The sequence below is a fragment of the Tamandua tetradactyla genome, chromosome 18, assembly GCF_023851605.1.
Source record: "Tamandua tetradactyla isolate mTamTet1 chromosome 18, mTamTet1.pri, whole genome shotgun sequence".
Lineage (NCBI taxonomy): Eukaryota > Metazoa > Chordata > Mammalia > Pilosa > Myrmecophagidae > Tamandua > Tamandua tetradactyla.
In genome coordinates, this window is record NC_135344.1 from 13,210,307 (window position 1) to 13,225,412 (window position 15,106).

The following is a 15,106-nucleotide window of genomic DNA, read 5'->3' on the forward strand; positions in this document are numbered from 1 at the left end:
GTAGTTGTTCTTAATGATTTTTCTGACTCTTATTTGATCTCACAACGTAAAGACAAATGCCATCCAGTTTGTGATGCCCTGGTAATTGAGTAGAACAAAGAAAGTAATGTCAATGGTTCGTGTTAAACACTCTATACAGACTTCTATATATTGGGTTAAATCATGTTTTCATATTTATTTAAAACCTCAAGGAATGTAAATGATTTCATCAAATATGAATTCTACTAACCAAAACCACTTTTTTAACCAAATTATTCTCATGTTGGAAAGAAATTATGATTATGCTTGAAGTGCCTTCAAATCCATTTCAACCTCCATTCATTCATTACTTTGGACAAGGGTGGGAGAATGGTGCAGAGAAAGTAAAAATAATAGCATGAGTATTAGTACTTGTTCATTTAACAGACTAAAAGAAGGAATGTAGCAATTTTCTGTCTGGTAACAGAGAAATAAGGCAAGGCTATGTAATTAAAACCAAAAAGCAAAAATACACCCCTGGGTTTAGTCCTATGTTGCTTAGGACAGATTGTTTAACTCTTCTAAGCCTTAGTTTCCTATTTATAAAATAAGGAAATATTACTCATATTTCAGGATCATTATTAGTTTTAGGAATAAGAATGCAAATAAACCCAGTGCTCTGCTACGTAAGAGTATTAAAAATGGCATATATTATTCTCACCAATATCTACCCCCCCCCACCATGACTATTAATTTATCTCTCATCTCTGAGTTAGACAATATTGAAATCCAGTTTAATTCAAAAGATAAAATTAAAGCATGAGGGGGTGCGAGGGTGGTTCAGTGGTAGAATTCTCGCCTGCCATGAGGGAGACCAGGGTTTGATTCCTGGTCCATGCACTTACCAAAAAACGAACAAGCAAAACAAACAAAAATATCAACAAATGGTGTTGCAGTAATGGGATACTCACATGAAAAAATACAGAAATGTGACCCCATCATATAACATACACACAAAAAACCAAAATTAAATCCATGAGATCGGGGGGAAAAGGTATTTATAAAAAGAGTGGTATTCTAAACTGCACAATCTATTTGCTAAAAAGGCCAGAGGATCTTTGAAAAACATAAATCAGACTTTGTAACTGTCCTCTCACGCAAAAGACTAGCTCTCCTGTCACCAAAACTATTTTCCAATTTGCCTAAGCAAGTGGCTGGACTACACTTCAGAGCAATCTTGCCTGAAATACACACCAATCCAGTGACTGATAGAAGTTAGAGTATAAATTCCTCAGCGCCCTCATCCCTAGGAAAAGATAACTCCAATGTCAAGTTCCAGAGTTGGTCCCAGAAGTCTCCAGCAGTGTTCTGTTTCAGCTGCCAATACTGACAACTTCCTTTATATGCATTCCTCACTGTCTTTATTTCCTTCTGTATCACTCCTTCCCTCCCGATTCCTGGAAAGAACTCCCAAATAAACTAGTTGTATGGGATCTGTGCCTAGTGAGCTCACACTAAGACAGACTTGAAGCAATTATTACTTATGAGGGAAGTCGTATACAGAGGAGTGACATAATCTAAACCAGGGTTTTAAAAGCTTCATTCTAGCTGCTCCTAGAAAATGAGTGTAAGGCAGATGAGAGCAGAATTATAGAGGTTAGGAGGCAAGCATTCATAACAATACAAGCCAAAGGCCAGCACTCAGGGTGGCGATATGTGGGCCTATTTGTGATATATTCAGAAGCCCCTCGAGTAAATTTTTTAAGAATGAGAATGATCAGTTGTGTCAAATTGTTGTAATAATTTGAGAAAGACAAGGAATGAAAATGCACCACTGGCTTTAAAAATATGGAGAACATTTGTGACCTTGACAATTTTTCTCGTATCACAATATCATTGGTGTGATTAGAGAGAGAACGAAGGGAGAGAAGACGAAGGGTGAATATGGGTCTTTCAAGTCTTTTTTTTTTTTTTCACTGTAAAGGGAGGCAATAAAATATTACAACAGCAGTAATGGCATGCTTGCTCAAAGAGTATCAAAGAAAGTTGGTTTCTTTTAAAGATGGGATACACATGCGCGCATACACACATCTGTCTGTTGGAAGAGGTGAAAAGGGCTTTGTGTCCGAGTGCAAAGACTGGCCACAGATAGGAACACATAAATTTCATCTACAGAATCAGTTATGAAGGCAGATTATCAGGGTACCAACTGATACAAGTACAGTAGATTGAGTGGTGGGAATGCATGTTTGTTCCTAGTTTGTCATTAAAATTAGAGGAAATATTATCAGCTGGGAGTATGGACAAGATAGGAGGGGTTACAAGTTTGAGGAGAGAGAGAAGGTAAAACAGTGATATAGAGGAATTAATGCTGGAACAAGATCATGAATTTAAAACAAGAGCTGTCAGCATGATTTCTGGCATTTTTATAGCCACACTCAGCTGCCTACCTGTAACTGCACAACGCAGAGTTGCATTTACCCAGAGCTTGAGTTTTACCTGAGTATCAGGAGAGGGTGTGGGGACAAGAAAACTGAGGTGGATGCGATGAAGTGTAAGCCATCACATATAAAGTGTGTAAAGCATGAATTTAGAACTGGAGGTGGAAAAATCAGAGTAACAAAGTGGAATTACGAATAGGTTATATACTCAGGTGGATTGAAGTCTGGTTGTACTTAGAGTAGTGAGGGGAGTAAGCTGCAAAGGTGTGAGCATATTTGGAGAGCAGGAGACTTAATTTGAGCCCCTGGAGAAAGTGTAGGAATTGGTAAATTGCTAACTGGTAAAGACAACGTCTATGGTTCGACCTCAGGAGTAGGTTGCTTTAGATAGAGCAAAGGATAAGATATAATTGGAAGAGAAGAATTTGAGGAAATGAGAGCATGGAGTACTAGAAGTTTCTTTTCATAGATACTGAAATTACCAAGTACTCAGGAGAAGTGTTGATAAGAGTGGCAATAAAGTAGGTGATAAAATTTCAAGGAGGGCTGGGGATTGACCAGAAGTGTGTACATGCACCAACAAGGAAGGGTAGTGAATGCTTACACATGTATGTAGATGTTGAGAGGAGAGAAGGACGCTCATTGGGAGTGGCAATGAGTAGCAAGGAGGACACCTACCTCCCATTCAGGCCCAGGGCCCAAGGGGCAAGGAGAAGAATCAGCACCTGGAGGTGCTCACCAGCACATCAATGCCTGGCCTAAGACTCGTCAGTGTTTTCCCATTCCCTCTGAACAAGCGTCACTCTCCTGAGCATGAGTGCCAAGGCCTTGTGTTTTCTGCCCTGGATTTATTCTTTCAAATTCTCTCTCCACTACCAGTCACATCTCAGCTGCCCTGAAACTCATTCACTTATTCAAACTTGTCAATCTCCCATTTGTCTTTTTGCCTTTACATTCTGTGTTCCTTCTACTTACTTTGCTTACTTTCCTTTGCTCTGGCTAAAACCTAGCTCCTATTTAACCTTAGAAATCTGTGTCTTCCTCGGTTTCTTCCCCTTCTACTGCATGGGCAGGCACCGGGAATCAAACCCGGGTCTCCGGCATTGCAGGTGAGAATTCTGCCACTGAGCCACCATCGCACTGCCCAGTATAATTGATTTTTAAATTGGGTTTTCTCAGATGAATTCTTCTGTGAAACCAAAGTCAATGCATTCATTCAATAGGTAACTGAGTATCTACTGAGTGGCAGGCACTGTTCTCGGCACCTTGTACCACTCTTGAGTCTTTTGCTGCCCAGTGAAGGACCTGGAACCTAGTAAGAGCTCAGTATATGATATTTTTTATTTAAGAATCCATAGTTAGGATGAATGGCTACAATTTACTTATTTTTGTTTTATACTGTCATTGATAGATTGAGCTATCAATTATAGAAGTTGCTCACATATGCAGGGCTCAAGAAAAAAGGGGTTCTATCTTACTATGAATAGTTTTATTATAAAGTAGGTTTAGTCAGCCTAAAACTCAGAAAATGATTACCTTCTCCATCAACACTTCAATGTTATGAAATTTCACTGATGTCATAATGCATAAAACTGAACATTAAAAGAGGTGTGAAATAAACTGTCAGAGCTTTAAGGTGAAAATGTTAATGGACTAGGTGATTTGCACCTGGACATAGCATGTAACTCCATCAAAATCAATTTTGCCTGTTGCAGATGGAAAAATTCCATTTCTAAACGTATACACACAGACATGATTCAAGTTGGGTGAGTGAAAAGGAATCTTATGTGCTGATCTTATGCCAATCAAGAAAACTAGAAAACATGCCTTAAATTTGTTTTAAGATTTATTAGAATCAAAATACCATTTAAATAATGTCAAGAAGCAAAGTTTTCCATAGGCTCATGTGATGAAAAGCACCCCATTGTGTCATCTGAACCATCCCCCTGCGTCTAGGAATGAGCCCCATAGCCCATCTCCCATCTCTAATGAAGGTGCCCTCTTCATCAGGACTCCATGCGCCCTCTTTAACACCTGTGAGGGGTCGTTCTAAAGTAGACGTGCGTGAAAAACCCAATGACTTTTAAATGTTGAATAGCATGATTTAGATTATATTTTTTTCTGAAAAAATAATGTTGAATAATAGTGCTGGCAGTGGAAAGTTAAGCAGGACAATCCTACTCCCTCGATTTATACACAATTGAGGGCACAGAAGAAAAAAGAAATTAAGACACATATCCAGTATATCCCAGCAGGAAGGGTGGGACACCCCCAGTCCATTTTCCCATACTTTTCCACCTATGTTTACTTTTAGTGTACATTGGTTGCTAGTTTCTATAAATGTAATCCTATTTTACTAGGATGTGAGCTCTCAAAGGCACTGTGAATGGTTTTCTCTGCCAAATATGAAGGGGGGAAATGTGGAGAAATACACATCAGCAAAAATAAACACCGAATGGATTGTTTGGGTCCACAGGTGGCACCTAGGAAACTTGAACTGGTTCTCTGCCTCTTCCATGTCCTCCCTCCAAGAGTAATACGCCACCACTCTTCCATTTTCCATAAAATGGAAATTTTACAGCAGAAAAATAAACACAGAAGAATCATTTGGGTTCACAGATGACACCTAGGAAACTTGAACTGGTTCTCCCTCTTAGCCTCCTCCACGTCCTCCCTCCAGGACTATTATAAAACCACATCCATTCTCTAGAGCTTTTCCCGGCCTGAGTAAGGAAGGGTTTTCAGAACCCATGTCAGCACTCTGGGACTTTTGCTGATCATGTCACCAGCTTTAAAGTGAGCCTCAGAATGCAGTATTCCCTCTCTTTGTAAGATCATGACATCACCCCCATGCCTCCCAGCGTCGAGACTAGATCCTTCTCTCTGTGAGTGTGCCAACTGCTTTTCCCCGGAGCCCCTGATTCAACCACGCACAGTCCTTTCCCTTAACACACGCACCCAGCCTCAGACTTTCACCAGAGTGGCTGCAGGAGGGCTCTGCCCTGCTGACTGTACACAGACCCCACGGACAACCTGCTCCTGGATTCTCCAGAATCGTGCTCAGAAATGCCCTCTTGGTGCTTCCTCTGGAGGCTGCCTACCAGCCTGGGTTCAGTCTTCACCGGACATCTCACTCTGGCCCACCTCCACCTCTGCGAGCAGGTCTGGTTCTGATTCCCAACTGCCTTACTCAGTTCCGTCTTCCTCCCTGTTAATAGAGTCATGACTGGCTGTGATCTGAAATGCGATTATATCAATAATTTTTATAATTAAGTTAACATTTATAATTTTAGTATGAATACTAAATACACTTAATATTTTGTAGTTTTACATATTAAATGCTGCAACATTAAATTAAACACTGTAAATTAAATGTTGGACACTGGCTCCAAGAGCTAGTTAGATCAGTTATGCATAATTTTTTATAGTTTAAGATATACTGTTTTTTATTTCCCTTAAAGGTTTAATTAAATCAACTATATACCTCTTAATAGTTAGATTTATTTAATTACACTCATTGGTCTTCATTTTATAGATAAAAGGAAGATACTGTTCTTTGCTGAGAACTTGTCTGGGCTAACCTAATGAGGTTTATGTCATGCCACTATTTTTCATAACTTAAATGAATGGACAATGATAAAGGAAGAAGAGAAAGATGTCATTCAAAAGAAAAAAATTAAAACATTGAAGAATACTGGCCCCATAAATTTTAACCTAGAGTTAGAAGCTAACGAAAGATCACAGTCAGAGCCTTTGATAGCTAGAAAATAGGCTTATTTAAAAATTCCTTCACTTAAGTACCTCTAGATCTTCTCATACCACAGCTGGGCTTTCCGCTCTTTATAATTATTTCCTGGAAGGCCATCAATCAAACCTTCTCAGTCCTGCCTACAGGAATCTGATTACAGAATAGCATCAAGAATATCAGTGACTTCATCCTCAAAACAAAAGTTTGAGAAGAGTCATGAAAACCTTGGATGTAAAAGCTTACACATCAACATCTAAATCTAATCACTGAAGCTGGAACAACAAAACATATTTGAGACAACACAGGATTGAAAAATTACTCATGCCCTCCTCACAAAGATCCCACATCATCACTGATTGACAAGAATGAACCGTGTGGACATTATCTAGTTTTTGACTCCTCCCCCCTTCCCTTTACCTATACAAATTCTAACTCACATCCCAGTTTGAGCTGGTTTTGGGAATATCCCCCCAGTTCCTTGAAAAGTGTGCTTGCAATAAATCACCTTCACACTGGGAGACATGCTTCTCCTTTGTTGTACTGGGTCACATAGACCCTTCTTTGGAAACAGCTGTGTTTGCAATATCAGCTTTCTGTGGGCTGCATCCTTAAAACATCTCAATTTTCTTCAGCCTCCCATCTCAGGCTACATTTCATACTCATATATAGCCCATTAAAGTCTTAAGTGAGAATACGGCATATATGGCAGGCTTGGTTTACATTGTACAAGTGATGAAGGTGAGCGAAGTGGGATTCAATGGAAGTGGTTGGTGAAATAAAGGGAGCACAGTATCATGAGAAATGCATAACATGGTTATCTTCCAATTATCCACAGAGGGGGGATGAAATTATTAAAATAATTTAGTTTAAATACCATTTTTAAATACCATTTAAATACTAAATGGTTAAATACCATTTAGTTAAATACCTGCAGAGACTGGGTTGCTGGACTTCTACTTATATTGTCACCTTGCCTGTGGTGCCTTCATTTTTGGGACATTTGAGATAGCACTACTGAGTGCTGGTGCTGTCAGAGGCACCAATGGCTCAGACTCACCCCACATACTCCAATTGTGGTGTCAGATAATGTATACAAACAGACAGACAAATGATGACAAGTACCCCTTAAATGTCCAAAGGAAAAGAAACATGGTGGACTGTTTGGGGAGCATTCTGTGCATATCAGCACTTGCTAATTCGTTTTGTAACATTTAACCTCATATATTTATACTCAGATATCTTCTTATACTCTAAAAAGCTCTTCTTGGGAAGAAAGCAGATATATTCAAACATCTAACATAGAAGTTGGGAAATAAGTATTAAATGAACCAGACAGGTTTTTACAAGTCAATTTGGATCCTGGGTCTGTGGTAATTTCATTAGCAACTGCCATCACGTGTGTCCTCAGGTGAACCTCCGCTGGCCTCTCTCTACCCCTCATTATCTCTTTTTAATCTTACCTGAAACACTTACCACATTTTTCTCATAGATAAATGGGAGTTTGAGTCTATCACTGTTGTCACAAACTTAAAATTAGCAGGGTGTAAATTAATGAGATTTTACTGGAATGTATTTTAGGGCTAGGAAAATATTTCTGTGTCCTTCCAAATCAAGATGTGTTTTAAAAAGTAGATGTTGGTTTAGATAATTAGTGTTCTGTCAATTAAAATAAAATGTCTCACACATTTCATCACTGCTGATGAGACCAGATTTTGAAAAAAAAATTCACCTTTGTGACACAAGAAGACATTAAAATGTGAGGCCAAAATTAGCTAAGCTGTAATAATAGGGTGATAATTGTTCATTGTAAGCCCTACAGAATGCTTTTAACAAAACACTAACACTTCAAGCATGAAGTGTTAATGCATCAATGGCATCTTATTTTTCCATCTAAGTGATTTTTCATCTATTTGATAATCTCTCAAAACTGGAAGACTTATTACATTAATTAATTTTTCATATTATAAGACTAACAGGTATAGACTACCTTGGAATAAGAGCCCTTTTTATAAGCAGCAAGCCATTTTAATTATGTGCCAATGGTTAAATATGTTTATCACAAATACATATGATCAAGGGGTACAAAATCTTTTTCTCATTAGATCAACGGTTCTAAAATTTAACTATATTTTAGAATCATTTGGGAGACCCCACCCAAAGCAACTGAATATGTTTTCTTTTACTGAAGTCCAGATTTGAATATTAATATTAAAAAAAAAAAAACTTTCCAGGTGATCCTGTTGTACAGCCAGGTTTGGAAATCATTATACTAGATTGTAACTCTTAAATTGAAAATATGTTTTATTTATCTCTACATTCTCATACCTAGAATTATACTGAGCACCTAGCTCAATGTGTTAGTTCAATAAAGAAATCAATGAGTTACTTAATGCATGAATATAATCTTAAAGTTAGGTGATTATTTTTCCCCTTACCTTAGAACATTTTTTCCATTACTTTATGTTAATTATCATCATATGCAGTGTTTTTTGTGAATTATAAGTATCTTGAAGCTAGATACTATTTTTCTACTGATTGCATCTCTTTTAACACAAAATATTCACTGAATAGTTTGAAAGTCCTCTCACCTAAAGAAGCTATCACTAAAAAATAAACAGAAAACAAACCAGGGGTAAGAATTGAATTACAATAAGGGAAAAGAGTTAAACAAAAGGAAGAAACTGTAAAATTAAAACTAAACCCAGTTAACAAATCAACAAATTGAGTGATTAAACTTACTTTTAATTTTATAGTTAAATCATTTGAAGTTGACCTACTTTTGCATCAATTAAGAATAAAGAACAATTGGAGTATGCAATTTTTTATCATCATCAGTTATACTGCTCTTAATACAATATGCTGACCCCAAACATAGTTAATATATTTATAGTTTAGAATATATTTATTATTGAGTTACAGAATGGCTTTAATTAAAAATAATTTTATGTATTTAATTTAACTGAATTTTACCCAAAGGCTAATTTAAATTTTAAGGCACTAACAATATATAATTGAAGATAAATAATGATTTATTCTTTCACGAATTAGCCTAGCAGCAATTGGGTTTGTGGCATAATACAGGCATTGAACAAATTTACCAGGCCAATATTGGATGATGGCTATCATGAAAATAGAGTTTTTGTTAATAATCTTCAAATTGAACAGGCCAACTACAACTATTCTTAGTATAATTTGATTTCCATTGTCTTTATTGGCTCAGCCAACCTGCCCTGCACATAATTCTTTGAGTTTTCTGCAAAGATCTCTCCCTTACTGTCCTTATGTCTTTGTTAAAATAGTATCTCCATGAGGAGATATTCCCTCTATAAAGAGCTCTCCCTCTTTAAAACTGAACCCTAATATCCATTCCTGGCAATCCTAACTTCAATTATTCTGCACAATTAATTTTTTCTATAGTTTCTTTCAACTTTTAAGATAGCACTTAAGTTCTTTATTATGCTTATCATTTACTGTCTGACTAGACTTGTTATAATGAGGGGATGGATTTGTGTCAGCTCTGTCATCCAACACACCTATAATAGTATAGATTCAAGAAATATGTGTTAAATGAAATTATTAAAGGATTAAGGAATAGCTCAATTTGTCAATGGCACTTTCATAACTGGACACTCAAACACAGTAACTGGAATAGAGAAAAACAGTATAAAGGTGCTTCAGTAATGACAATCTGCTTAAATTTCTCCTAGAGATGTAACACGGTTTCACTTCTTCATCTTTTCCCTTTGTGAGGGAAGAACTTTCTTCTCTTTGAAGAACATCTTTCTCCAAACCTGAGTTTGAACTAAAGATATTCTCCCTACAGGAAGCAATGGGTGAACTTCAGGGTTGCGCTAAATGCACCTTAAACTTGGCATTTGTTTGTTTTGCTCCCCAATTGTATCAGAAGTGCCACTGCACCAGAGATGCTCCATAAACATTTGGTGAATAGACCTGAATTAAGAAGGTATTCATTTGATCTCTCAAAGGAATACTTTCCACTTACTTCATATGAAACATACATAAAAGTCCTTTATTTTTCTTTTTAACTTGGGACATTAATAATGTATGTCTCTCTTAAAGATATCATTGATTTATTTAACTTAAGGCAGGAGATGATAGAAAAGCTGAATGCCATGTAACAACTTTCACTTCATTTTTAAAAATCTTTCCCTACAGCTAAGTTTGTATTTGAAACTATTTACTTTACAACCTAGTTATAAATTTGTAGGAAAAAAAATAGTTGGTATATGTAGGAAGAGCCATATTTCATTCAGATCTTTTAGCCAAGTAATTCCACTTGGAAAACTTTTTTCCCAAAGTGAAAAGGGCATACACATAAAAATAATCATAGTAGAGTTACACTGGGCAAACAAACATATGATTTTCTCTTTAATAACAGAGGATTGGTTGATTAAGCAATTGTGTATCAAAGAAAATACATATTTCAAATTGTGACTATGGAAACTACACAGAAACATGAAAACTGCTTGTGACAGTCGATAAATAGAGCATGAGAGTGTTTGTAAACAACGACAATTGTGCAAAAATGATTAAGCATTTGAAGTCAATACATTTAATATGTTATAGTGGTGGGGTTGTAGGTTTTCTCTTTATTTTCCCTTTGTTATGTGATGCTATATTGTTTTACAGATTTTTAAATATTGTTAGGAAATCTTTATCTCATTCTGCATCTAACCTTCCCAATACTAGTTGCACAGTGAAGATTATTTGTGCGTTTGTAACTGCTTATATTTCATTGCTTCGTTCTTAAGTACTAGAGAGATAATTTTATGAATTCAGTTTACACCTATTTCTGTTTCTAATTTCTTTGCTTATCCCATTATTATATTTTTTATTACACTGATTTTCCTACCATGTTTATTAAAGTGGTCCACGAATTTGGTATTTTAATGTGGCTATATAGTCAATCCTCTTTATTCATGGATTACATATTTGCAAAGTCTCCTGCTGGCTAAAATTTCTTTGTAACCCCCAAAATAAATACTCATGGAGCTTTTGCAGTCATTGTTGGACATGTACAGGGTATCAGAAACTTTGGGTTCCTTGCCACACACTCTCCCAGCTAAGGTGACTAAGGGTATGTGCTCCCTTCTTGTTTCAGCTCTCACTGTAAATGTGTGTCCTTTTTGTGGTACATTTAGGGCCATGGTTTTGGTTTTTGATGGTGATTTCGCTATTTAAAATGACACTAAGGCTAGCGCAGCCATGGTGGCTCTGCCATGCCAGAGACCCGGGTTCGATTCCCAGTGCCTGTCCATGCAAAAAAAAAAAAAAAAAAAAAAGACACTAAGCCTGGTGCTAAAGTGCTATCTAGTGTTTCTAAACATAAATCTGTGAAGTGCCTTACAGAGTAAAACAAGCATGTTAAATAGGTTTTGTTTGGGCACAAATTATAGTGATGCTGGCTGTGAGTTCAATGCCAATTAACCTACAGTATATACTAAACAAGGTGCCTTTAAACAGAAAAACAAATAAGCAAGGTTATGTATTGATCAGTTGATGAAATGCTGTTACCTGAGGCTCACAGGACTCTAATCCTTTATTTCCCTAAGTAGCATGGTTCGGTTCACTAATTCGGTATTCACAGTGACTTTTAGAGCATAACTATAGAAAATACCAAGAAGAAACTATATGTAATTGCTCCTGCACTGTGATAATGAGGTCTCAATTAAATTGTCATTAGGTAATGACAGAAGGACCTTAATGAAATTATGAGAAATTAATGTTTACCTTCCAACAAATATGCATCAAATTTAATTTTTGTAAATGTTTTTTAAGAAAAGAAAGTCATCTAAAAATGGATTTCTTAAGCTGCTTATTTCTTTACATCAGAATCTAGATCTTTCTTTATGAGCTAAACAATGTTCATTCTCTCTACAGAACAGGATATTAACATCTCATTTTCATTATTTAAAATCTGTTGATTTGTGGAAGTTGGAAACTTTGCAATGGACAGTTCCAATTAAACACTAATGTCAACTAACTGCAATATGAAGAATTTGCTGCTATGAAAAGCTCAGCAGTAAAACTGACAGAATTTTCTTTACTTTTCAATGATAAGTCAAATTGCAGAAAGGTTGGCTTATCTAATGTAAAATCTTATTTCTATGATGAATATTCTCATTCCCAACCACCAAAAAAAGTAATGACATTTAATTTAAAGAAACTGAAGACTTGACAACTGTCATCAAATAATCTCGGTTACAGTAGTCATATGAATTGATAGTGCTTTGAACCAATCCTGCATGATGATTCATTCATTGAATACAGAAGTATGGAAATATTGTTTGTGTTGAACATATATTTCCATGCAACTACTTCTAGGCTTCAAATATGAACTATACTTAAATATTTCTTCTTATGGAATCAAGTTTCTCGAAGATTCTGCTGGAAAGCAGCACATATTCCACCTGCCACATAAGTCACAGCCCATGTCTCCCATTAACAGTTGAGAACCACATTGCTTCTACAGAAAAGGCGGCAGATATCACGTGCAAACACATACACATGTACACACACACACATATACTATATAACATAGCTGCACTCTTGGCCATAAAATACTTCTTTCTTCCCTTCTTCGTGCAAAAGTTTTTATCTATTCTGTAAGGGAAATTACCTTTCAAAGACTCTACAATTATAGCTTCATCTCAAAAATCCAGGATCTCATGATAAAATCTCTGTATCAGACCCAGATAAATCTCTTGCTCCAGAGATACATGTTTTAAAAGGCAAGTAATTCACACAAATTCACACACCCAGAACACTACTATATCAAAACCAGAACAAGGTAATTGCAATAAACACTTCCATACAGAAAGGTGAAATAAAAACATTTATGAGATCTAACCAGGCAGATGTGGCAAGGGGCCCTTACCCAGCTTTTGAAGAATGTTCTTTTATTTAGCTCAGGTTCTTCTCCCTGAGAGGAGTTACCTAGTCTGTGGTTTTCTATGGCCATTGGCTCTGCTCTTTGGTAGGTTTCTTTCTAACATATATATACTTTAGCCATATCTGAATATGTCAATGGAGGATATAACCTCCCTGGTGCTGACAAAATACGCAGCCTGCTCCCTGCCCATAGAAGATTGGGGAACCAAGTATAATTTCGAATGTTGAGAAGTCAGTTTCTTTCAGCCCAGGCTGGAGTTTTATTTTCCAGTATAACTTCCACAAATTTAGTAGTTGGCTTTTTTCCCTTTTATCTGATTCCTATCAGTTTCACATGCCAGTAGTCACATCTGCATTCTTTTGGAGGCACTCCTCCATCCCTAAGCTACTTGAAGGTACTGTGAATTTAGGAGAGGTTCTGTAGAGGTATGATCATATTCTCTCCTCCCTTCACCATTTTGCTTGACTTAAAGGATTTACAAGGAACTACCTTGATATATTGATTTGTGATTTGATTTCACAAATAGTTTGAAGAACGTCCCATTGATTTGATCCTTGCCACAAAGTTCAACTTTAATTGACCTTTAGACTTCAAAGGCACCCTCAGTTTCGTATTTCCTCATTGAAACCCTGCCACTTACAACCCTGGAAGTCACTTAACTCTTCTATATTCCTTTAACATAAGTCTTTGAAAATGGCAGGTCTTTTCTGTGTCCATCTCTTTCTACAGGCCAAATGCACCAATAGCAAACAAGAAATGCTAGTAACACATCTTTTCACCTAAGAACCATATACTCATTCAGTACATCATCTGTCTTTAAACATCTTGCAGGAAACTAATGTCCCAATTATCTCATCATTCTATAAAATGGATTGTCCGTATTTCAGCCTGTAATAATTGTACTTACAACTTACTACCAGCTCTGCAATGAATGGCATATTTTCAAGCTCTTTTTTTTTTTCAACTTTTGTTGTTTAAGTGCCCATACCAGTCTGCTTTAACTAACTTAAACAGTAGAAACAAATAATTCCAAAATCTCAGTTGCTTATGAGAACAGAGATTGATTTTTCACTCCTTTAATTCCACTGCAGGTCAGCCAAGGCTCTGCTCCATGTCCTCTTCATTTCAGGATCCATACTGAGTAAAAACTAATTTGTATGTGCTCAGGACATGACACATGGTAGAAGAAAGATATGGCAGAAGCCTGCATTGGCCCTAAAAGGCTCTACATTAGGTGGCACTCTTCACTTTTGCTCACATGACAAGTGGCACCTGGTCATGGCTGATGCTGAGGCTGTGGGAAGCATAATCCACAAACAGAAGAGGGCAGCTGGAACGATCTATACCGCACGGCTGATTTTTTAAAATTATACAAGTAGACAAAGGAGTCATGTCTTTAGGGATACTACTTCATTAGTCCATGAGTACCACCTAATTTTACCATTTCCTCGCAAATGATTCAATTCAGTGCAATTTCTCAGAGTATCTACTGACAAACCAGAGCTTTATTTACCAATACCACACCAACAAATTTTTACATGTTCATTTTACAGGAATAATGGCTATTGTAGAACAAAAACCCAAAAGCATCCTCTTGAGCCCTTCCACTTCCACAGTCCAGTCCCAATACACATGTATATCATTGAAAATTACAAATACATCCAAAAAAAAGAGACGTATCAGAGATGAAATGTTTGCTGTGGTGTCGCTACTAATAAGAACAGAGAACAATACATGAGCTTCATTGATTAAATGATTCTGTTTTCATGTGATGCTGTTAGAGAAGAAAATTTAGTTTGATTGCACAGTTTGGACTAAAAATGGAATCTCAAAATGTGGATTGTATTTTTGTGTTCTGTTTTTAAACTACCCAATGGAAAAATAAATCAGCTTTAAAATTGCTTTTTGTAATTTCCAACTGTTTGGCTTTGGTACTATCTGGAAGCCGTCTTTCTAACCAGTTGAGCTAATGCTTTTTGCCACAAAAGTTGTCCAACAGGAGCAGATGCGGCGACTGGAACACCATCTGAATAGCTGTGGCCATGT

The 15,106-nt window shown here is 36.6% G+C and overlaps 1 protein-coding gene across 5 annotated transcripts in view; it reads right to left on the bottom strand.

The window, feature by feature from the left end:
* CCDC102B (coiled-coil domain containing 102B) overlaps positions 1–15,106 on the bottom strand; it is a 316,475-nt gene that overhangs the window by 46,010 nt on the left and 255,359 nt on the right. The window lies entirely within an intron of this gene.